This window comes from Desmodus rotundus, chromosome 6 (genome assembly GCF_022682495.2).
Source record: "Desmodus rotundus isolate HL8 chromosome 6, HLdesRot8A.1, whole genome shotgun sequence".
NCBI classification, from domain to species: Eukaryota; Metazoa; Chordata; class Mammalia; order Chiroptera; family Phyllostomidae; genus Desmodus; species Desmodus rotundus.
In genome coordinates, this window is record NC_071392.1 from 95995024 (window position 1) to 96018032 (window position 23009).

A 23009-nucleotide genomic window follows, 5' to 3' on the forward strand; every position below is an offset into this window, starting at 1 on the left:
GCAGTTACTATCAACAAAGAGGTCTTCAGGGCCTCAACAGCATCTCAAGTCTAGAGGTGGTCCCAACAGCCCCAGATGTTGCAATCACCTGTTGGGGGGGCTGCTGAAAGCCTCAGGAGCCTGGCCCCCCAGCCACAGCTATGCAGGAGAAGCAGCAGCCCAGAGCCCTCCTATTGTTTAAGAAAAAATTTTTTTAACATCACCATGAAAACACAACCTTCAGAAAGTCGATTTTGAAAGCATATTGGTCTTTATGATCTCAGAATATTCCTCTCGCTGCTGTGTATACAAGGGCCCCAGGCAATCCATTTTCCTCTCCAAATGGTCCCCTACCCCATACCCACCAGGAAGGACAACCGAGGAGAGTTCATTATTCTGAAGGTTTTTTTCTAGGTGAGAAACCTTAGCTAGCCTCTAATAAATGCAGGAGAGAAGGGCTGTGAAGAGCGGAAAGAGGCTGGCACAGATAATAACATTTAAAAGGGGCATTATGTAGAAACGCGTTCTAGAACTCTGAACGAGGCGGCCACACTCCAGTAATTGCAGGTTCAGGGACATTTTCTAGATGAGAGTTTTGTTATGCTCATAACTCCTCTCTCAAGAATTTTAAAGCAGGGGGTAGGGAGAGAGGGAGAATGAACTCTTTTTTTCTTCTCTTTTTAAGTCGAGAGGGAAAAATAATAAAAGAGTACAGACGTTGGCTTTTAGCGGTAAGCTTGCCAAAGACACGTACCCCCGAAGAGGACAAGAGTTGACTACTTTTCCATCAGAGACATCTTTCCCTGGAGGGCAGAGGGCTCACAGGAAAACAATCCCCGGTGCTGAGGGATGGATGGGTCAGCCAGGGAGATTCCACGTGTTCCTCTCCCCTGCTCTGTATCTGCAGGACAGAATGGGAGGTCTGGTCCACGTGGTCAGCTGGCTGTGCCAGGGACAGACAGACAGACTCACCTTGTGTTTTTCACCTGGCTGCATATAGGCAGAAAAAGGGACAACCACAGAGTGGAGATGTCTTGCTTTGGAGGGACCTCAGACAGGCCTGGAAGGAAGGATGACTTCACAAGGACTTCAAATGGCCCAGGAGGCCACAATACGTAGATGAAGAGTGAGGGACGACCGACCGGCAGGCCGAAACCCCAGCATCCTGTTCCCTTCCTGTCATTTCAAGACGGAGCTAGCCTCACTGTACAAAAATAGTCTTTAAAAAATCTATTTAAAATAAGTATTAATCTGTTTATCTCGGAAGTATTTCTTTCTCGTAGATGAGGGCCCAATGCCTGACCCCGCTCCCCTGCACGGGCTGGAAGACCAGGGGTTGTGCCCCCCATTGTCCTGGCCGTTCTCTGAGGGGCAGACGGCCAGTCCCACCTGCTCCTAGAGGTGAGGAGAAGTGATGAAACAGTACGAGGTAAATAACAAAATGGAAATTAGGCTTCCGTCTAGACATGGACCTTATGATTCTTTCTTTCTTTATTTTTATGGGTAACCTCTGTCCTCTGATTATAGGTTCTGGGTATGTTTTCTCGGTGAGGATTCTAATGCAGTTCATATCAAACATTGTCAAGGAAAATAAAAGTAATTTACTTTTCCAATAAGGCTTGGGTTTTGGTAAACACGATGGTGAACCCAGAGGTGCCATGTAGCAGCTCTGGGTTCTCTTTGTTCCAGAAATACTAATTGCACCCTGCGTCACAGGAGATGGAACAGAGTGCGCAGGGCGCCCACAGGGCGGGGGACAGAGTCCGCAAGAGCGGGAGGCCCATGGGGGAGAGGGACGTGGAGGCAGGCCCTGGATACTGCTGGCAGAGAGAAGCGGGATCCCTGTGGGTGGGAAGTCGGAGTGTTACAGGAAGGGTGGGTCACTTCACAGTGGAGAACCAGGCACATGCCGCCTCAGCCAGGGACCGGGGTCAACGTCCAAAGCAACGAGTCATATTGACAGGACGGACCTTTGATATGATGTGGTCTCGCTCCCAAACTCAGCACCCCAGTCTACACACGAGGAAAACATCAGACCGACCCCAGGAGAGGGGCACCCTATGAAAATACCTGAGCAGGGCCCCTCCCAACAGCCAAGGCTGTCCAAAACAAGAAAAGTTGGAAAGATTGTCACAGCCAAGAGGAGCCTAAGGAGACGTGGCGACCAGTGTCCTGCGGTGACCTGGGCAGGATGCTGGACCAGGAGAAGGACTCTGGGAAATCTGAACAAATTGCAGTACTGAGTTCCTCCTTCACTGTAACAAAGACACAGGCACTCACTCACGGGAGTTATGAACAAGGGAACCCTCTGAGGTATCTTCACAACTTTGTGGTAAATCTGAAACTTTTAAAATAAAAAGTTGATTCAAACAAAAAGAAGCAATGTGCTAGGTACTCTTGGAAGGGCTCGGCACACGCTCTTCTCCTGGGCAGAGCTTTGTGGGAAGGGGCTGGACTCTCATTGCCGCTGCTGTCGGTATCTCAAAACCCACACGGAATCTAAACAGCTTCTGAAACAGCGCACTCTCCCCCTGATCCCCTGATGGCGGGGCTGGGCAACCCCACACAGCTCTTCAAAGCCGCGACCGGGGACCTGGCTTCCAGCTCTGTGCCTCCGAGTTGGGAAAAAAAATTAAGTCTCACCTCCCTGTGGAGGCCATGTGAACTGCGGCAGGTCCCTCCTCCCCAGGGCCCTGGGGTCCTCCTCTGCAATGGGAGGAATCGGTGCCTCCGGCAATGGTGCTGACAGAATCAGCCCTTGGGATCTCGGAGCTAGAGCTCCCCAAATTCGGGGCCTTGTTCCGGCCTGTGCCGCCTTTATCATCGTCACGACGTGTTCTGGCATTAGTCCCTCACATGTAGCCCCCCTCTGCTTGGCTCATGCTTGCTCTGTCCTGATCAGTCATCATTTTTCCAGCGCCTAAAACACTCTTAAGTAACACACAGTAGGTGCTGAAGTAACACACAGTAGGTCCTGCTGCATGAACTTACACAGTGAAACCAGCCTGACTCCAAAACTCACACAGCTTCATTCCTCAAAATCATAAATATGATCCCTACCCAGAGGTGTCCCATTAGTGCGGCTGCAGGTCCTGGTCCATCCAATGGTTAACTAAGTGTCTAGCATCTTGGGGTCCCAGGGTGGAGGCGGACCCCAGCAAGGGTTCACAGTGGGCAGGCGGTACAGAAAATCTTTTCTGATTAATTCACAGCAGTTCCTCCCTCCCACCCCCACGAGTGACATCAGTAATGATTTCACTCGGCTTCACTATTCTCGCTGATTATAATCATATTTAAAAACCCTGATCATTTTTTAAAACTGCATTTAATGTCAATTTGCATTCATCAAGGGTATTTTTTTCCTTTAAAGGGTTAGCTCTCTGTAAATGCTAAATATGAATTTTGAAAGGAACGGGCCCTGTATCTGAAGATGACCCGAAGAAGGAAATGGAAGGTGTTTCCAATTTTCTGCCCCCTTTCTGCAGGGAGCCTGGCCGTGGGGGCAGCAGGAGTGACTGGGGGCGAAGCCAGCTCACACATGTGTGTTCCATAGAGTGTGTGTGCTCCCGGTTACACGTGGTATTAACTGCCTGTTGGCGGTGTATACAGGTCTGTCTGTGCACTCTCCCCAGGTGGTCCGTGGGGGTTGCTGGGAAGGAGCCATGACATGTCTGTGTATGCATCATGGCGGTCTCACACCTTGTTCTGTGTAAATAGTAGCAAGATGACTTTACTGTTATTGCTATAGTTCACCATACAATTTGAGATTCCTCCAAGTGGGCAATGACCAAAAGGAAGTGCCAAGGCTGAAACCAGACAGCGCCCAGACCGGCGCAGACAAAGGGGGGACCCTTGTTTCCTGCGTTACAATTGGAGGGGAGAGTGGGCCAGAGGGGTTCGTTCAAGATGGAAGCATTGGAACGTGGAAGAGCTGGAAGGAAACATGCCTATCCCCAAGCCCACAAACATCCACCTGCGTGTTCAGTAACAAGGTTCCTGAAGGGGTCTCACTTGGCTTTCTGCATATCAACAAACAAAAACATGTTTTCCTCTAACAAGAATTTCAAAGTGCTCTCTGTAATTCTTGTTTTTGTTCTTGGTTTTTTGTTTGTTTGTTTGTTTGGTTTTGACTCGACTTGTTGCTGTGACTGGGAGTTCAATCAGGAATAGGATTTTGGGACCAGGTACAGAGACTGGTGCTGGAGGCACGGAGGGATGAACTAGCGGGTGACTAGTGGCCAGAAAGTGGCATTACAGATGTGACTAGGGACAGGCATTTTTCAGGAAGAAGATGGTGGCTTGCACCCTGTGTCTAGCTGCAGCCCGTGTGGCGAGCATGCCAGTGGCATCCCTGGTTCTGATACTTTTCCTTAGTGATAAGAAGCTACTTCGCAGCTGGGGCACATCAATGCGCTGCTAAAAGCTGCATTTCCCAGTTTTTCTGCAACAAGGTGAAGTCATTTTTCCCACCCCTGCATCTATGTCGGCCCTCTGACTCTCCCAGGACAGTAGGATGCAACAGAGGCGATGCTATGCCAGCTCCAGATCTAGGTCTCAAGACCTCTGTGTGCTTCTGCTCTCTCTAAACCCACAGGAAGCTGGGGGACATCTGCTTCCTCACCCACTCCTGTCAGCAGCCAACCAACTTCCAAGCACATGAGTGAGGCCATCCTAGGTCAGCCAGACTCTGCCCACCTGTCAGCTGACCCCACAGACACTAGAGCAAACCCAGCAAGACCAGCGGAGCCTGGCTCAAACCAGCAGAATGCCCAGCTTACCCAAAGACTCATGGGTAATAAGAAATACTTGGTGTCATAAACCACCGGGGTTGGGGTGGGGGCATGTTTTGTTACACAGCAGTAGCTGACTTATATCACAGGTAAACATAGGTTTGATATAAGTTAGCTAGTGCTGTATAGCAAGTATATGCATGGTTACCTTTGATAGAAGACACATGGATATATGGATATATATTTATGATGATTAATATGTATTCCTTAATTAAAATTTTCCAGATGATTTGTTCACAGATCACTGAGGTAAACATCCTATACTCCAGGGCTTCCAATGATAACAAGCGAGGTTTGGAATGAGAAGCATACAGTGTAATGACCTGGGTCTGGGGTCAGACTGCCTAGATTCGTAGTGACCTCTTCCTAGTGGTCACCGTGTGACCCCCAATCAGTCGCTTTACCCTTCTATGCACCTGTAAAATGAGTATAGTTACCGCATTTGGATTTCTGTCCGAAGTTTCAGGGAGATGGCAGGAGCGCTCAGAAGAGCGACCACTCCGTGGTACATACCCCACGGATTCCAGCTGAGATTACTCTCCTTATTATTCTTATTAGATAATATAAGATATTACAAATGAACTATAATATGGCTGAGCAGTAAACAGAACTGAAGCTGGAGAGTAAACATGTCCATAATAAAGATGAGAATGAATAGCTATTTAAAATAATGTGTAAAAAACATAGTTGCTCCCAAATATCCCCTTAGGATGGGATCCTCTTTTAGATTTGGGGTCTCTTTCTGCCTCTGTTTATGTTAACATGAAGGAAGCCTCCCTTCTGCCTATCCTCCCGGATTTCATTTTACTTTCGGAATCCAGCACAGCCAGGCGGTCCCACTTTGGGTGCTTCTCGGACCGCTCAGGAGAGATGTTATACTGAGGGCTGAGTATGCCTGGGTATTAGAGAGGTTTTACCCCCCAAAATGTACCCTTCGGAAAAGGAGCAGTTACCTCAGGATAAAATCCTTACCAACTCTCTCACTTTGCAAGAAACTCTCCCAATTACTTCGTTCAGAATTACAGAACACTGTCGAGAAAGACTCATTAGCCTGAAATGCCAATCAATGCGGGCTGGGGGTCACTCACACTATCGCCTGACAAAATTGATTTTTAAAAAATGATGGGAAGGAAACCTTTAAAACAAATGTAGTCATTCTTCCTGGGCATTTGGGACACAATTATAAGCACTGAATGTTGTAAACAAGTCTCTTGAAGTCTGCTTTTAAAAGCAAAATAGGACATGTTTATTTGGTGGAAAATGTGAACCGGCACCTACCAGAGAAATAAAAGCGACTGTCTTAACGTTATCTAAATGGGTTCTTACGGCTGTGGGTAGATTTCTATGACGGCATTGTACTCAGCTTCTAAAAGTCCGAAATCTCAAAGAGCGGGGATGAAAGTGAAGATGCAGTTCTCTGAAAACCCTATTAGATGACTCAAGCAAGTGTCTCTGGTGATGACAAAGATGACAAAGGCCATATCAAAGACGCATGCTACAGCTTCACCCAGAATGGCTTTGTGAAATGTGAGCAGAGAACACAGTATCGCCCAATGAAGACTTTATGTAATGTGTGGTTTAAAGGGGTGTATGAGCCCAGACGAATACATTAAATACGGGAAGGGGAAAGTTGCCAACTTCATCTATATCTTTGTATGCTGTATTTCCAGTTAGCCTCGAAACCCCTTTTAGTCTTTGAGTTGAGAAAAACAGGGATACTCTTACGCTGGGTACATGTGATATGGAGCTGCATTGCGTGACTAACAGATAGATACCTGGTATCTTAGGGTTTTGTGTAGGTGACTTGTTGAGGGGGTGAGGGAAACAGGAAGAAGATAGACAATGGGGCCTCTGGAGTAGGAGCTGCATCACAAAATGTGTCCCACCCAGAGGGACTGAATGGTCAGTCACGCGTCTGGGTGCATGCTAGGAGCCAAGTGGCTCCCTTCAGCAGGGGGCGCTCTTGTAGAGAGGGGGACAGACAAAAACGTGAGCAGCTGTCACCCTGGACATCTAGGATGTGGGCAGGGCGCCAGCAGCGCCCTCTGCAGCCGTCACCCTGCACGCAGCACGCACCTGGCTGCCCACACCACCGCTGGGGTCTCCTGGGCCTGGGACACCTGCTTCCCATGTTGTCCTGTGACGTCGGCAGCCTGAGCCTCCTTCAGAGAACATCCCTGCTCAGCAGAAGGTGGCTGGCCTACAATCACCACCTCCCATCTCCAGGAGGGGACAGAGTCTACACGTCTGGTCCAACAGAAGGTTCAAGGCCAGACATGTGACCCGAACCTCACTAAGTCAGAGTGAGAGCTGGGGCTTCTACCCCTCGTTCTACCACAAACACTCAGCGGGTGGGATGTAAGTGGGGGGCTGCGAAGACCACCGCATATGTAGGGTGCAGGCCCCCAGAGGAAAGCCATCTCACACAGGAAGAAAGATGGACAGGGTCCTGGTGACGTCATTCGAGTCTGCAGAACCAGCCTGGGCTGCTCGCTGCATGAGCAAACACATTCCCTATTGTGCTTCAGCCTCTTTGAGTTGGATTTTGGTCCCTTGCTACCAAGAATTGTGACTCATACCAAAATGTTCTCCTGACTCTTAAGAGGCATTACTCATTCTCCTTGTGCCCCAGAGAATAAGACGGGTGGGCACCATGGATACCTGCTGACCCCCACCACCCGGCTAACCACATCAAAACAACGGTGGGTCTAGAGACTTCTGTCACATCACCTCATGACAGGGACAGGCCTGCTCCAAGCCCCTGGAAAATCATCTAATGTGTTTGCCTGTGAGGGGCCATCATGCCTTTGATGAAAGGAGCCAGTGTTTTCCACAAAGACGCATTTCCAACAGACTGATTAATCCGGCTTCCCATTCTCCTAGGCAAACTACTAGAGAAATCATCCTCTCCCTCCTTCTCTGACTGTGCAGATGACCGCTTCGTGACTCCTCAAATGTACCGAGTGGCAGAACCGGAAGCCAAGAAGAAATATGTCCCGTGTCCTCAGAAACATGGGAAAGTTCGAGCTGCCCAGACCGAAGCAAGTCCTGCTAGCCCAGCTGTGGGAAAGGCAAGGACAGACGGGGAGAAGTAAACACAAAACCAGATAAAAATCAAAAAGAACCTCTTCCTCTCTTTGGGGAGGCTTCCCGAGCAAATGAGGTAGAGTGGGTTTGCTCAGCTTGGATGAGGAATTATTCAAAGCTCATTAAAATTCCCCCTATTTTTTAATGTGAAAAAATAATATTTATGTATGCCTTGAATCTATCATGAAATGGCACTTAAATGGCTCCAAATTAATTGAAATTAAGCACAACAGAACACAACACAGAATTTAAAGAGTAAAGCAGACAGAGAGATTAGTAAGTCAAAAACGGAGCTTTGCCCCTCTGCTGCGAGGTCCCCTACTCTTACATAGTGAAAAGGGACGAAGATCCTCCAGCCCCAGAAGCAGTTTTAAAAAGGAAAATAACTGCTTTCAGATTGAAACATACAAACCCAATTTCCCTTGAACCTCTAAGGTGTGGATCTTTAAAAATCAGTAACATGTTATGTTTAATCCATGCGAATGAAGACTGACGGACGGCGGTGCGCGTCCACGGCGCTCCGGCGTCGTTACTGGAATGCTTTTTGGAGGCACTGTAGCGTGTCATTTCTGTTCTTGTTTTCTCTCGGGGACTTGGAGAAAGCCTCGACGCTCGAGGAGACGGTGGGAACCCAATGAAACGGGCTTGAGTTGCCCTTGGAAAAACAATGCTGAAACGCGGAGATGTTCAGGAAGGACCCCTGGTGGGCTCCATGGACCCACGGGGTGCAGCCTCGCCCCCCCCCCCAGGGCTGGGCCACGTGCCAAGAGCCGTCAGATTTAGCAAAGCGACGGGGTGCTAAGAAGGGTCTCATCCGACTGTATGTGGGGTCCAGCCCTCCTGTGTGTGCGTGTCTTTGAACATGTATTCATTGCTCTCACGTAGAAATGGAGAGACTTTCCTCCCTAATGGAAAATTCTGGCTCTGGCTTCTCTATAGAGATGAATAACAATGAGCTGGGGCGCTCACTGCTCGGTAAGCTGCTAAGCCCTATTGCAAATCTCATATAAAAATGACACAAATGCTGTCTCACGGCCCTACAACATGGATACTGTTATCATTGTCCCCCTGTCACACAGGGGAAACTGAGGAACAGAGGCGCTGAGACTTGTCCTTAGGACGCTGGGGAGGGGGGCGGGGGGGGGCCCAGACTTGATCGCCGTACTCGCCTGCAGCAGGGCAGGCTGCCCTGGCCTCTCTCCCTCTGGCATCATCATTTTCATTTGCCTTTAGATGTTTCTAGACGTGCTTCTGGAAACTACGGCCAGGTCTGAAAGAGAACCCCTGTGTTCCCTAGCTGTAACACAGAAGGAAGTACAAGGCCGGTTGCATGTGCAAAGACTGGGAGCCACGTGGGCAGCCTAACCCTGGACTCGGCCTCGCCGGCCTCTGGGCTTCGGGATGGGAGCCCGCAACGCCCTTCAGCCGCGTTTGGCCCTTTCCCGCTTTCAGCCCACCTCCTTTTCCCGTCTGCTTCTCAGCCGGGCCTTCTGCCCTCTCTCTTTCAGCAATCATTTTATCCTTGCACATCTGGGAGGTATTTATGTGAGATCAATGCAACTTCATGAAAAGCCGGGGTCACCGGCATGCTGAGACAAGGGAGTTGCTTCGCCAGCGGGGGTCCAGCCCAGCCAAAAAGGGACCGGGACCGGGGTCAAACCCTGTTCTCCCTCCTCCGGCTGCAGCTTGGCATGCTAGTTCAGCCACCTGAACTCCTACAGACAGGGAATCAACCCATGCCCACGGGTGCCCTGGTACTCAGGGTGCGTCCCCTCCCCAGGGCACAGGTGCCCCCAGCGAGGCGAGGCGCAGTGCACCGGGTGCGCAGACCCCCCGGGGCGGCGCGGGCTCCCTCGACCCAGGCCCGGGAGAGAACGCCGGGCTGCGGCGCGCCGGCTCCTGGCATACCGCAGACGGGCGCTAGGGGGCCCCCTTGAAGTGTGGAAGCCGATTTCGCTGCAAAAATACAAAGTCGTGCTTCGTTTTTCCGGGTAATAAATTCACAAGGCTTGTTTTTTAACCCCCACCAGAGGTTAAAATAGTTTGAGAAAAAGTTTTGGTAAATTCATGGGTAACTTTTGAGGTTATGTGAGGCTGTTGTCAAAAAAAAATAAAAAGAGAAGAAGAAAGGAAAAGGAAAAAAAACAGCCTTTTTCTCCGCTGCAGAATCACTGAGACGGTGAGGGCTGGTGGGAGGGGGGACTTCGCGCTTTTTGCTCTTTCTAGAGGGGTCCACGCAGAGAGGTGGTTGTCAGGACCCCCTCGTGCCCCTGGCGGGGGCGCGGGGACGCGGGACAGCGGGGGGCGGCGGGAGTGAGGGGGGCTCGCTCTGCACCAAGGCTCAGCCCGCAGCCCCGACTCCGCCCGCCCCCCCGCGCTGCCGCTTCCGGCTCTGGATTTTTCCACTGCCGCCACTGCGGTCCTGGGCTACTGCTGGTCAGGCGGCTGCGCACTCGCGTCTCCCCGGCAGGTAGTCGGGGCTACAGCAAAAGTTCTGGTCCCTGCGTAGGGGTTAAAAAGCTCCAGAACTTTCTCAGATTGATAAGCAAAGGAGACAGCGGAAACAGAAGCAAAACAAAGCAGTTAAGGGAGGGGGCGTTGCACATGAACTATGATTCAGGCACTCAAATGCGCTGAGTTCATTTTTCAATCTGCCTTTAGCTAGGGGGAAAAAAATAAGGAAATTATAGAAAATTGAGAAACAAACATCTCCGAGAGTGCTTTGCACCCGGGGTGCTTAATGAGCACTTAATAATTTCAAATGCACGTACTTAGAAAAATGGCTTTTGTCCATTCCCGGAACGCCAGGTGCCTCATAGCAAAAACGGAAAGCTCGGAACGACTGAAAATGATCATTAATGTCTATGTGGAGGGGGGCACAAAAATTACTTTTTCATGTCTCAGGAAGTTAAGAAAATAAGCAAGCCAAAATTTTAAGAGTTTTAGCAAAGGAAAAACCTTGGAATTAAACTTGCATGTCTCCGGCTCAGTGTCTGGACTTGGACAAGACCCCTAATTAGGATGGAGACTGGCCACCACATCCCCCCCTAACCCCGTGGGGCCATACCCAAAATGAAACGAGGAAAAACATTTGGAGGAAACTGTCCAAAAGCTCACACAGGAAGCAGTGCTGGTCAGAGCAGATTCTCCAAGGTCCCTGCCAGCACCCAATGGTGAGGTCAAGGCCAATGTGAATGAATTGATGGAGAGGAGGGCAGAGCTGTCTTGCCAAGGAGGAATGGAGGCTTATTCTGATCCTTTGTCTTGTCCCCCTTCCCCCTCGGCAGGAAAAGGGACATATGCATCTGTGTAGCATACATTTGTTCAAGCGCCCCCAGATACCCACTAGCTCCCCTTCTGAAATTAACCATTCATCACTCATTCCTTTGGCTTGCAGATGTCTTCTCCAGCCCTGGAGAGGACACTGAGCTCACAGTCCCCTGCCGTCAGTCACACTAACTAGCATGCCTACAATGTCCTTGATAGTTGACACAGCACCTCCCCACTCACCATCTCATGTCCCTTGAGACTTGCCACAGTCCCACAGCACACCCCTGGGGCTCTCAAGGGCCAGGGGGAAGGGATCCATGTAGGTAGATGCCTCGAAGCATGTGGACTAAGAAACTGTGCCCCCATTTTACAGATGGGGGTCTGAGGCAGAGAAAGGGTGGTCCTGCCCAGGGAAGTAGTAAGGGCAGAAGTCAGGACTCAAAGGAATTCTTCTGGCCCCAAAACCAAACTTTCTCCCCTGCACTGCCCTGGGACTCAAAGAGGCTGAAAAGGGGAGGGGGAGATTATTTGACTTTCCAAAGTCTATTGTAAGAGGCAGAGCTGGGTAAGATCAGGTCTCAGGCAGAAGTTCCCTGAAAAAATAAAAACAATGCAAACAGAATTGTGTTCTCAAATTCTAGCTAGATGATGAAACCTAACCTCTCTCGGTTTAAAAGGGAGATTAGCAAAGAGTTAGTTAGGCGGACGTTAAAGACCTATTAGCATCAAAACAAGCCTTGCTCCATGATGCAAGCAAGAGGCTTAACAGGGAATTGAGAAGCGAATCACTTTCTCATTATGATTCAATGTCTCTTAATGTTGTCTGTATGTCACTTAAAGTTATTTCCTCTCTCGGCTTAACATCAGTGACAGCATTCTGTCTCACCTTGCCACTGACACCTTAGTTAGAAGTAATCCTAAAGGCTCACCTGTTTCCAAAACCAAAAGGCCTGGCCCTTCCTGAAAACCAGGTGCCAGGTGGAGGTGGCGGGGCAAAGACCAGGGAGATGGGCCCCAAGACCCTTCACCATGGGGTGCCCCACCTGGAGGTCTGTTGGCCATGCCTGAGGTCACGTCCTGCTCCAGCCTCTGATTCCATTTGACTACTGACTCCAGCACTTCACCTAGAAAATTCTAGAACAAGACTCAGGCTTTTTTTGCGAGCTGAGCTGAGGAGGGGCCCTCCCAACTCCAAGATGAGAATGGTTTGAAGAAAGTCCTAAAGCAGAGCAGCCTGCATTTTGGGTTGGGGAATGAAGGTATCCTCTCTCTCTCTCTCTCTCTCTAACTTTGGGCATAGGCACACATTAATACCCCACGTTTCAACGTCTCTTTAAATATGGCTCTGCCCTCCCACCTCCCTCCTAGACCAGCCCCTAGGGTCCTGGCCAGTCTGTCTCCCCCGCTACCCTCTCTCTGCACAGAAATCAGAATTCAGAATGTGTCATTCCATTTCTACAGGAATCTATTAGTGATTGCCAAGGGAAACACTTAGCATTTTAGATAAATAAGTAAATAGTAGTTAAATGCTGTGCGTCTCGATTTCCAGCAGTTCAGTATGTACGGCAAAAAAATTCTTTATGATCTGAGGAGGGACAGAGATGATGAAGAATGGCAGCCCTTGGGCCTCCCACATGCCGGCCTGGCTCCCCTCTGCAGGGGGCCGGACGCAGGGGCCTTGGGGACCAGGTTGGAGCACGGTGGCCCCTCCTCAGTATGTTCCTGTCTGCACTAGCCCACCCTCCCTCGCCAGCCAGCCTTGTCAGGGTCCCTCATTTGGAGGCTTAATCAGATCAGGGAGCTTACCGCATTGCATCTGTAATAGCTTGTTTACCAGTCTGTGCCAGCTCCCTCTGCCAGACGGGGCTCTCCCCAAGGACAGGGGCCATGCCATGTTCTTATTTGCCTCTCTTCCTGCTCCCACACACTGCCTGGCACCGAGCGGCCCCGGTAATTGCATGTGAACCTCAGGCCGTGTGACTCTAATCTGTTTCACAAAGGTGTCTTGGTTCACTATCTGTCCCTAAGCTCCTTAAGAGGCCTCATACCACCTCCTGCTGTGACCCTCCAGGGGCGTGAGGGGGCTCGGCTGCTCGCAGAATGTCATCAGACCATGAGTCAGAGGTGGCTGGGGCACCTGTGTGTTTACCTGCATCGCCCCCTCTGCCTTGGGGACATAAGCACAGCCTTACAGGCTGCGGCAGAGGTGGCCCCAACCCATCCCTCCCTGCAAGATGCACGACCCTGACCTAGCCTCTCAAATTTCCGGGGACGGGGCCAGGAGAGACACATGGCCCCAACTTGGCCGCTGAGTTTCCGTCTGGGGACTTAGGTCGTGAAATGGGGTCAGGCCAGCGTGAGTGTGGGCTGGTGGGGCAGGTGCTAGAGGTGCTGGGGATGACGACCCTGAAGAAAGAGGAGTCCAGAGATGGAGGAACTGAGTGTCGGTGACATCCCCTGGTACCTCTGGGCCCAGCTAAGCCTGAGGCTGTTGTTTCTGTCACACGAGATAATGAATTTTGTGTGCGCGCTTCTAGGAGGATTAAAATTGAGAGTCTTCTCCTCACAGTTCAGCAAGTCCTCCCTAATGTGGCTTTGAGTTTGAGGAGTTTGAACTCCACCTCTGGGAGCAGCATCTCAGAGCTAAGATGACCAGGGTGAATGTCAGGGGTGCGGGGTATGACAGCTCACAACGACAGACGATGCTTTCCTCCCAGCAGCCCCAGCTCCAGGAGCCTTCTCACTTTACCCCCAGAGTCAGGGCTGCAGCCCCAAGTCCCAGCTGAGAGCAGAAGGGGCTAAGCAATCCACCCCACCGGCTCCTGTTTGTCATTAAGAAGAAGGACGTGGCTCAGCCTTTGACTGAACCCTTGCATCCTCCTGTTTGCTCTCCCTGCTCCTGGGCAGCCCGAGCTTCCAGGGAGGTAGCTGAGTAGCAGTGAGGGTTCGGAACCCTGCAAATCAATTAGTCTCTCCTCAAGTTGCTAAGTGGGTCTGATGAACTGGCCAGCACAGAGGAAGGCCTGCGTGGTGGCTCTGTGTCCTCTGTGGGGACGAGCTCTCCGGGAGCAGACTGAGACATCGTGCCTCGGCTGAGGAACAAATCTATTAATATTGGGAGAGAACATCCAATGTACCCAGTGGACTTACAGTTTGGTCAAGAGAAACTCACTGCTCTGTGATTAAAAAAAAAAAAGTCTTACCATCCATCCCTGTTTTTTCTACGGGAGGGTCTGGCTGGGCAGTGGACCCCTAGGGGGATATAAGGTCAAGCGGAAAGCCCTCTTGTCCAGGGGCATTAAAAGTACCACTTTTTACCCAGCTTTGGGATTTTTTTAAGTTTGATAAGGTCAAGGAAAGAAGAGGTACCCTAATACGCTACCGATGGGAACATAAACTGGAAAGTGTTTTGGAAACATCCATTTTTAAATGGACAACCTAAGACTCAAAGACCCAGAGATTCCTCGTCTCGGGTCTTCCCCAGAGAAGCGCTCCGCTTGGGCCACTGAGTTATGAACAGCGAGTCGGAGGAGCTCCATCAACCGTGAAATTCTGCAGATGCCCAAACTACCCATTGCTAGGGGCATAGCTACACAGCTTTGAGTCTCCACACCCCGGGAGGCTCTGTCTCTGTTATGAGGTTGAGATGGGTCTCTATGTGCTGGCTGTGAAAACCACTGAAATGTTGTTGAGTAAAAAAAAAAAAAAAAAAGCAAGTTGTACAGTGAAATGTGCACTGTGGTGCCACTCATGTTAGACACATGGATGCACATGCATGCATAAGCACATGTGAACACACACACACACAGAGATAACAGTCTGGCGGATGCACCTCAGACTCCAAACTGCTATTTTCTCTGCCAAGGGCATTGACAATGGGTAGTTTTATCTGAGGGGGTATTCGGAATGGGGGCCGTTGTCAAAGCAAACATTAGCCTTCTTTACCTATTTTAATGTGTTACAGGAAGTAACATCCATGATTACACGTGTCACGAACTAGCTTCCGTGTTCCTCTAGATGGAGCATCACTTTTTCCAAGTTCTTTTTAAAAGCGGAGGTGCTAGGCCTAGCTCCTGGGCCTTCTCATCAGCCACCTGGCCTCCACTCCATCCGCCCCCATCCTAGCTCACTCTGCACCTGGAGAGGCCTTTTCTGAGCCTACATTGAATGGTCTCTTCTGCCCTCCTCCCCGGCACCCAAATCCTTCAAGGACTCCCTGTTGTTCTCGGGAGAAAGATGAGCCCACTCCCTCCCACTGACCAAGGTCTGCAAAGCCATGCAGATATCCAGTCCCTCACCACCCCCCTCCACCCCAGAGAGCACCCCACTGCGCTCTGTCAACAGCTCAGAATCTTAGAAACGCAGGCAGGGGAGAGCAATGGGGGAGAGAGGATTGGGACAACTGTAATTGAACAACAACAACAACAACAAAAGAAATGCAGAGTTAGAAGCTGCCTGGCAGCCCCCACCCGCCCCCAAGGGAGGCAGAGAAGGTAGGATCTTGGGGCAGGTGGCCGTGGTGGGGTGTGGGGACTCTTGCCACCCCATGGCTTCTGCAGCCACTCTGTCGAGTGCAGAGGCTAAATCTGTACAGGTCGAGGTTTTACCAAAGTTGAGGAAATACTGGACAGTACAAACCAGCAGGGACCCCACTGACAGGGAAAGGGGGAGACGGCGGCACAAACAGGGTCCAGGCAGGGGCTCAGCCCCGGGTGGGGGTGATTCACAAGCTTAGCGGTCAATAGCAGCAAATGACACAGTAGAAATCGGTGTCATCCTCTGATCCAGGAAAGAAGGAAGTATCGGTGGGTGCTCACGTGTCCCCAGCACCTCGCTAACACTTTCCAATCTCCTCTTAACAACGGGAGGACACCCAGGGCCGAGGCCTCCCACCCCCCACGGATTCTGGTTAGATTTATTTAGCAAACAACATGGCTCCCAGCGTTTTCATTCTGTAATGGTCTCTTAATGGTAGGAGACAGTGGCGTTCCCTCTTTGGTGATGCTAAACAGTTTCTCTTTAAAGTAGATGTATTTACGGGGTGTTTTTTTTTTTGTAAAAATTAAAAAATAAAGTAAAATAAATGAATTTCCATTTTTCTTTTGTTTTGTTTTTTGTAAGTGAGCCTAAAGGAAACATAAGCAAATAAGCATGCGGGTGGCACCCAGGTGCAACGTTGCGGAAGGTGATAAGTGGATTACTTGAACTTGGGGAACGCTGTTGACCACCAGACCTCTCATCTTCGTGGCTCTGGGCAACTCACTGACTGCCTCTCTGAGTCTCGGTCCCTCCGTGTGCAAAGTGAGAATAAGAGTCCCTCATCACAAGTTTGTCGGGTGATCAGAGGGGCCGAACCTGCTAAGTTGAAAGTGCCTCCTGAGCTTAGTTAAAGTTCTCTAGACTCTCTCTTGGAGATGCAGCCCCGAACTTCACTGGTGTTTACTGCTCTGAGCCCGGCCAGCTGCAGGAAATGCCGCACCACCTTAACCCCGGCGGGTTCTTCTCATTCAGCAGAACATCTCCTTCCATCAGTCCGACTTCAGATGTGCCATCCGGGCACAGGGCCACGCTCCCTCCTCTTCAGCGCTCCAATTTTAGCCTGTGTTCCGGCAGAGGCAGCGCGTCCCAATGTGCCCAGCAAAAGCCCGAATAATTAACCTCAACCACATCAATGTTCCCCATTCAGTTCCAAAAATGCGTTTCTAAGGAAATATATAAGAGCGCTCCTCATATGACGGAATGTTTTAATGTATCCCTGTATTGAAGTCGCTAGAACAGGGCTCACTTAATGGAATGGGTCCTTTTAACACCGAGTATTTCAATAATAAAATATAAAAGCTGCTGTGTCATCGGCCGGAGAGAAAGAGATGTGCCCATAAACACAAACACGGAGCAAATCTAATTATGAGGTTCTTGTTGGCAGCCCAGGGTCAATACCTGTGATATTAGGAGACCGGGAATGAGGCTGCGCGCTGCTGCTGTTCAGCTCCTAGAGTCTAGAGAGTCCACTTGGCACGCAAGCAAAATTCCATGATAATTGTGCTCCTCCGCCCCTGTGCCCCACGATGGAAAGGAACTATTCATGTCGGTGCAGTGACCTCATCAGGAATTGTGTAACCCCACAAAAGGAAGCGGTAGACGCTTCTGCTCAGGTGTATGGGTGCATCGCCCACACTGTGTGGGGTTTTCAAGGGCATTTTTTTAATGGAAAAATAACACTTGAACACAAAGACATGTGTGCACCTGGGCAGCTTTTCTTCTTAACTGGGTCTCTACCCTGGGGAGTAAACATCACGGAGAGCATCTTTATGCCCCAACTTGGTGGTGAACTTCCCCTTAAGTAGAAGACGGGGTCTTTGGCTGACCTGTAGCCACCGGCTCACGGTGGCAGGGAGTCATTGCCAAGCGAAGTGTGTCCTCCCATCCCTACGCGGGCACCAGAACGACAGGTGTTCGGGGGAGACGAGAACCCACCCCAGCCCAGTCCCATCACACATTCAATCTAAACCCTGCCTTTGGGAACACGCTGTCCTCAACACTGCCCAGGAGCCACAGCTCCCACCTCTTAGTTAATCCTCCCACAACAGACCAATCCATTAAGATGTCACAAGGGTTTTAGAGGCGGAGTGCTAAAGACAAATGCTGTCCAGATGCTGAGCGACCAACCGGGACACTTGAGAATTTCTCACTCCCCTGCTCAGAGTGAGGATTTGCTGTTATCTTCAAAGCAGCTCCAGGGATGGTCTTTTTTCTTTGTGTACCACCATTGTCCTCAAACGCACCGTGCAGGACAGCTTCTGCTCAGAGTCCCACGCACCAACTGTCGGGGTCACCTGTGCAGGTTTCCATGGAGAATTCTGACTGCAGGTGGTTTTGACTAAAGGACTGGCTTTGGACATGAACCCCCCAGTTAAGATTTGGTCCCCACTAAGTGGAAGAGAGGATCCCAGGTTAAAAGACATTCAAGGGCACATCTTCATGTTCAAAGTCACTGCCGTGCCCTATCTTTGCAGAGCTTTCATCTGTAAAACAGGGGGCACGGGTTGTTAGACAGACGGTCCTGAAGGTCAAATATTGCCATTCTGCACGATTGCGCCCATCAAGGGGTAGGGGAAGCTGAAAGTTTCCTTTTTAGACGAAAAGGCTTCTTTATGAAGAAAAGAAAGATGAAGTTTCTTTTAAGTGGTTAACCTACTGCCACCCTACCGAGACACCCACTGGACTCTCTGTCACTAACGCATCTCTATAATGCCACCAGAAGTGAAAGCTCCACCCCTTCCTTCATTCTCAAGATTTGGGGGCTGGTTTAATTGTCCTTTCAACTGAGGCTGAGCTTCAAGGAAGCTGAGGGTAAGAGGCTCACTTCTGCTCATTCGGTGGTTCATTAAAAAACTAAAAATACATTTAAAAAAAAAAACAAAAAAAACCCATACTACTTGCTGCAGACTTGCTACCATGCCGGGCCCTGGTACAGAGGTGGGATGGCCTTCCAGCTGGGTAAACAGGGTCCTTATTAATTAAAATCTTTGTCACTGGGAAAGGCCACCAAAAATAAATTTATTCACAAGGGGGAACAAAATTTTACTGTAAATAGTGAAGAATTAAGGACTTAGAGAGTTTAACTTGAGTAACAAAGAAACTAAACGCCATTCTCTCCCGTTTTTTCTCTAGCTCATGTGTCACCTGGTCTGACTCTGCCACTGTGTATGAGTCCACCCGATGGCCACTTCTATCAGCTTCGTAAAGTTCTACGTCTTGAGCATGATCTGTGGTTTGACGTGGCAGTCAGTGTTGCGAACATCACCCTCAAGGGCAGGGACAGATGCTAATAGGAGAGAGAGAGAGAGAAGCTAAATATATCAATCTATCAGCAATTTATCAGGGAAGGTCCTTCTCCTGTGATAATCACAGGCATCCCAGAAAGAATGCTTGGATTATAAGGTTTCCCATCGAGTAGATGTCTGCTCTCCTTGGCGTGGCCAGTGAACCTTCTTTTACCGATCCCTTCAGTGAGGCAGCTCGAGTTTCTGGGATCTAACCTGCCTAATGACGAGGCTCAGCCCTGACCCTGAAGGGACTAGGGGCGAGGAGGGACGTTCTCTGATGGATCAGTACGCATGTCTGCCCACGTCCACATTCTCCCGAGGAGTCTGCTACGCGAGCTCCATTTCATATCCGAAGAGAAACCCCCAGTCCCCCTGCCCCGCCCTTGCTGGAAACTCGGGTGGGATGGACAACTGAATTTAGGGTTTAAAAAAAAAGACTCAGTTCTCAGGAGAATCTCAGAGACTCCAGTCACTATAAAATCTTATAAATCAGGTCTTCATCTTCCATAACTCCTCTGCCCTCCTGCTTCCTTATGACTTCACTGCCAAGCCATCTGTTAATTCGAATGATTAGGACCAAGCTATCAGAATAGTTGAAAAGAGAGGGAAATTCAGCACCCCTTTAAAAAATATTTTTCATAACATCCTCTGTCTGTCGCCCTTATGAATTATTGACAGGAAGATTCTCCAAAAATAAAGAGGACAAAGGATCAGTTATAACATCTTATTTCAGCCCCTGGATACAAGTATTCCCGACTACTTTTTTTTTTTTTTTTTTAATTTTACTGATTCTAGGTGGCCTATAAGGACCAGGGCCAAAGGTTTTCCCTACCTTTTGACTGGAAAATCTTCCCCCGGCCCTGAAGGTCATTCTATTTCTCTGATGGATTTCATTATGTTCCCCCAAGCTACAGTCTCTCAGGTCCCCCCAGACAGATCACCCTATCGTTGTCCAGCCGTAGGAAACAGGCCCAGCCTCCCCACCCCAAAAAACACTTGCATGTGCTCACAGGCACACGCACGCACGCGTGCGCACACGCGCAGACATGGAGCTCAGCTCCCACACTGAGAAATCAGCTCTGATCTCTCCACCCAGGGCCTGCCAGGTCAAAGGAGACCAGAGAGTTGTTTGTAAAGGGTGGACGAGGGCCGCCTGTCAGTTCCTTTGAAGTTGCAGCACTTTGTCTTCGAATACCCAACGCTCTCAGAGTGCCTGTCCCTCCACTGTGAAGCATCGGCAGTGGCCAGTGGTAGTGGTGGCAATAAAATCCTCGAACCTCTTTGATTTCCATTCGGTATTGATCTTCGTGCACTTTACCATCCTCCAAAGCCATGGTGTCCACTGTGACCTGCCCACTGGGCTTGCTGGGTTACCCACCAGCCACCCCTGCCCCTTGACACTTCAATCAGGTGCGGGGCTGATTGATGTTCCCCAGGCCAACGCTCAGGCCACGTCCCGCAGGGTCCCACCTGCCCTTGGTGGACATCTTCTGTGTTCTCCCTAATTGCAGGGGAGGGAGCCCTTTGAAAATGGGCTCCGGTGACCCAGCCCCCAGCTCTGCTCTCTGCTCAAATAATCAACATGAAAGCGGAGACATTGGCCAGCACTCCAGCTGTTGCTGCAAAATGATTGCCTATGGGAGGGGGTGCTCCGTTCCCAAGGAGAGTTTGAACTGTGGGTGGCCCCTCATTTTCTAGCTCCACATTCAGACGTTGTTTCTGATGCTGATTTTTTTCCTGTTTGGGTCCAGTTTTACTCAGCAATCATGGGTGCCCCCCTGTTCGTGCTTAGGATGTTGGTGTCAAAGCCGGCCCTGGCATGAGAAGTGGAGTTTCTCCCAGCATGGAGTCCATCAGTCCATGTTAGAGGGAGCAGGGCCATGCCCCAGGGGGAGAGGAGGCTTTAGGGGAAGAATGGGTGAAAAGGACAATGAAATCAGGGGCTTTCCCACTAGGTGCCCACGAACGCCCTGGGCACATCAGGAAGAGGCACCTACTTCCACTGGAGGATGTGCAGAAAGGGCCCCGCGTGGGCAGAGGGCAGAGGAGCCAGGAGTCCTTGCTCTGGACTGACACCGCCCCATCCCCAAAGCACAAGGCCAGACAAACTAGGTGGTGGCCAGATGTCAGCCCCTAAGGACACAGCCCGCCCCACCCAGCCTGCCATGGGGCCGTCTTCTGAAAAGAAGCTGCTGTGCCCCAGAGCCCAGCACCCTCATCTCAGGCTGGAGGCTGCCTGGACCACTCGGACAACTCTTCCCCCTGAGTGTGGAACAGCGCTTGCTGCTGGTGGGCTGAGTGTTTCTGATTTCATGATCATAGCTTGATCTAAGTTTAAAATACAACTTTCCTAGCAAAACTGCACACAGTAGGAGCACAGACCACATGCATCACTGTCCCCTGAATGTCCATGTGCATGCTTTTCACTTAGAAACACATTTGGGGGCCACTCCTGTCAGTTCACAGAGAGGCAGAAGTTGTAAAGGCACTAGAGTGGTTGAGTTGTGGTCCCGCACAAAGATATGTCCAAGATAAGAGAGAGAACCCCTGCAACCTGTGTGTCTGGCCTTGGAGGAAGGATCTTTGCCAATGTCGTTAAATGAATAATCTCAGGATAAGATGGTCTGGATTTGGGGTGGGCCCTAAATCCAATGACAAGTTCCCTTAGAAAGACCGAGAGAGATTTGACCCACAGAAACACGTGAGGATGGAAGCAGAGGTTGGAGTGGTGCAGCCACAAGCCAAGGAAACCTGGAGCCACCAGAAGCTGAAAGAGGCAGGAAGGAGCCTCACCTAAGTCCTTGGAGGGAGAACTACAAGAGAATAGATTTTGTTGTTCTAAGCCACCAAGTTTCCAGCAATTTCTTCAGCAGCTCTAGGAAATTAGCACAGTGGTACCCAAAGAGGAACAGTGGTTTCAATGGCTTCCCACATCCTCCACGGACACCAGCCCGCCTGGACTCAATGTACCCTTCCCCAATTCTCCGTTCTCACCCTGAACCTTTACTTACTGCTCTCCAGTCCAGACAGGCTCTGTTCTATTCTCCCTGCATCTGAATTTCCAGGAAAGGCCCTATCTCTCCCCCCAAAACTACCCCTTCAGGTTCTTCCCTTAACATCGACTTTGTCCTTTGCTACACAACAGAGACCCTTATGACCATGTGTCCCCCACTCATTTGGCGCTCGGCATACACCCATTCATATGCTCATTATGCTCAGTAGGTAGCAACAGCCAGCATCCATCTGCTATAGAGTCTGCCAAGCACTCGCCACACACAAGAGCTCACTTGACTTTGACATTGAGCCATTGGGTAGGTAAGACCTACATCAAAGCCTAGCCATACAGACAGGCAATTCCAAGAAGGAACCTGACCAACCGACCAGTGTCATTTCGTCGAGATTTGAGCCAAGGGTGTCTGTCTTCACCCTGCACATTTATCTAGAGTACAGCTTTTCTTTCCCTCCCCTTCAGCAAGCACATAGCTTGGGCCTCAGGAATATAAACAGGGAGGCTGAGAGAAATCTCCAGGGGCAGCTTGACTCAGCCCTTTTAAGGCTCTTGGGAGAGAGCCGCTGGGAAAACTCTGATTGTGGGGACAACCGGTGGGTTCTGCTGGGTTGTGTTGGCGGGGGGTTGGGAGGGGATCACTCAAGCACACCCCGGTGGGCAATTCCATGGTCTGTATCTACTTGAGGAGGAGGAAGGGAGTGGAGGGGAGGGTGAGGAACACAGAAAATGGAGAAAGAGCACAGTTGGGTTTCCTGACCCTATTTCTGCCTTCCCCCTCATCCTACCCCATCCCAGCCTCTCCTACGCCATCTTAACCCTCCCCATTCTGCAAACCCACCGCATTTCATTCCACATGTGGCCATCCACTTGAGCAAACCCCTACCTTCATTTCAATTCTCATGGAGAAACTAATCTTTGTCCTTACCTACTGGGAAGGCCTTTGGGGGCTGGGGGTTGGGAGTGGAGGGGGGAGCCAGGGAAAGTGCTGTCTGCCTGTAGGGGGCGCTGGAACTACACAAAGGTGGAGAAGGATGTGTCCCCAGGGAG

General features: G+C 50.3%; 1 protein-coding gene across 3 annotated transcripts in view; it reads right to left on the bottom strand.

Moving 5' to 3' along the window:
- ZNF831 (zinc finger protein 831) overlaps positions 1-23009 on the bottom strand; it is an 89078-nt gene that overhangs the window by 19963 nt on the left and 46106 nt on the right. The gene's annotated exons all lie outside the window — the stretch shown is intronic.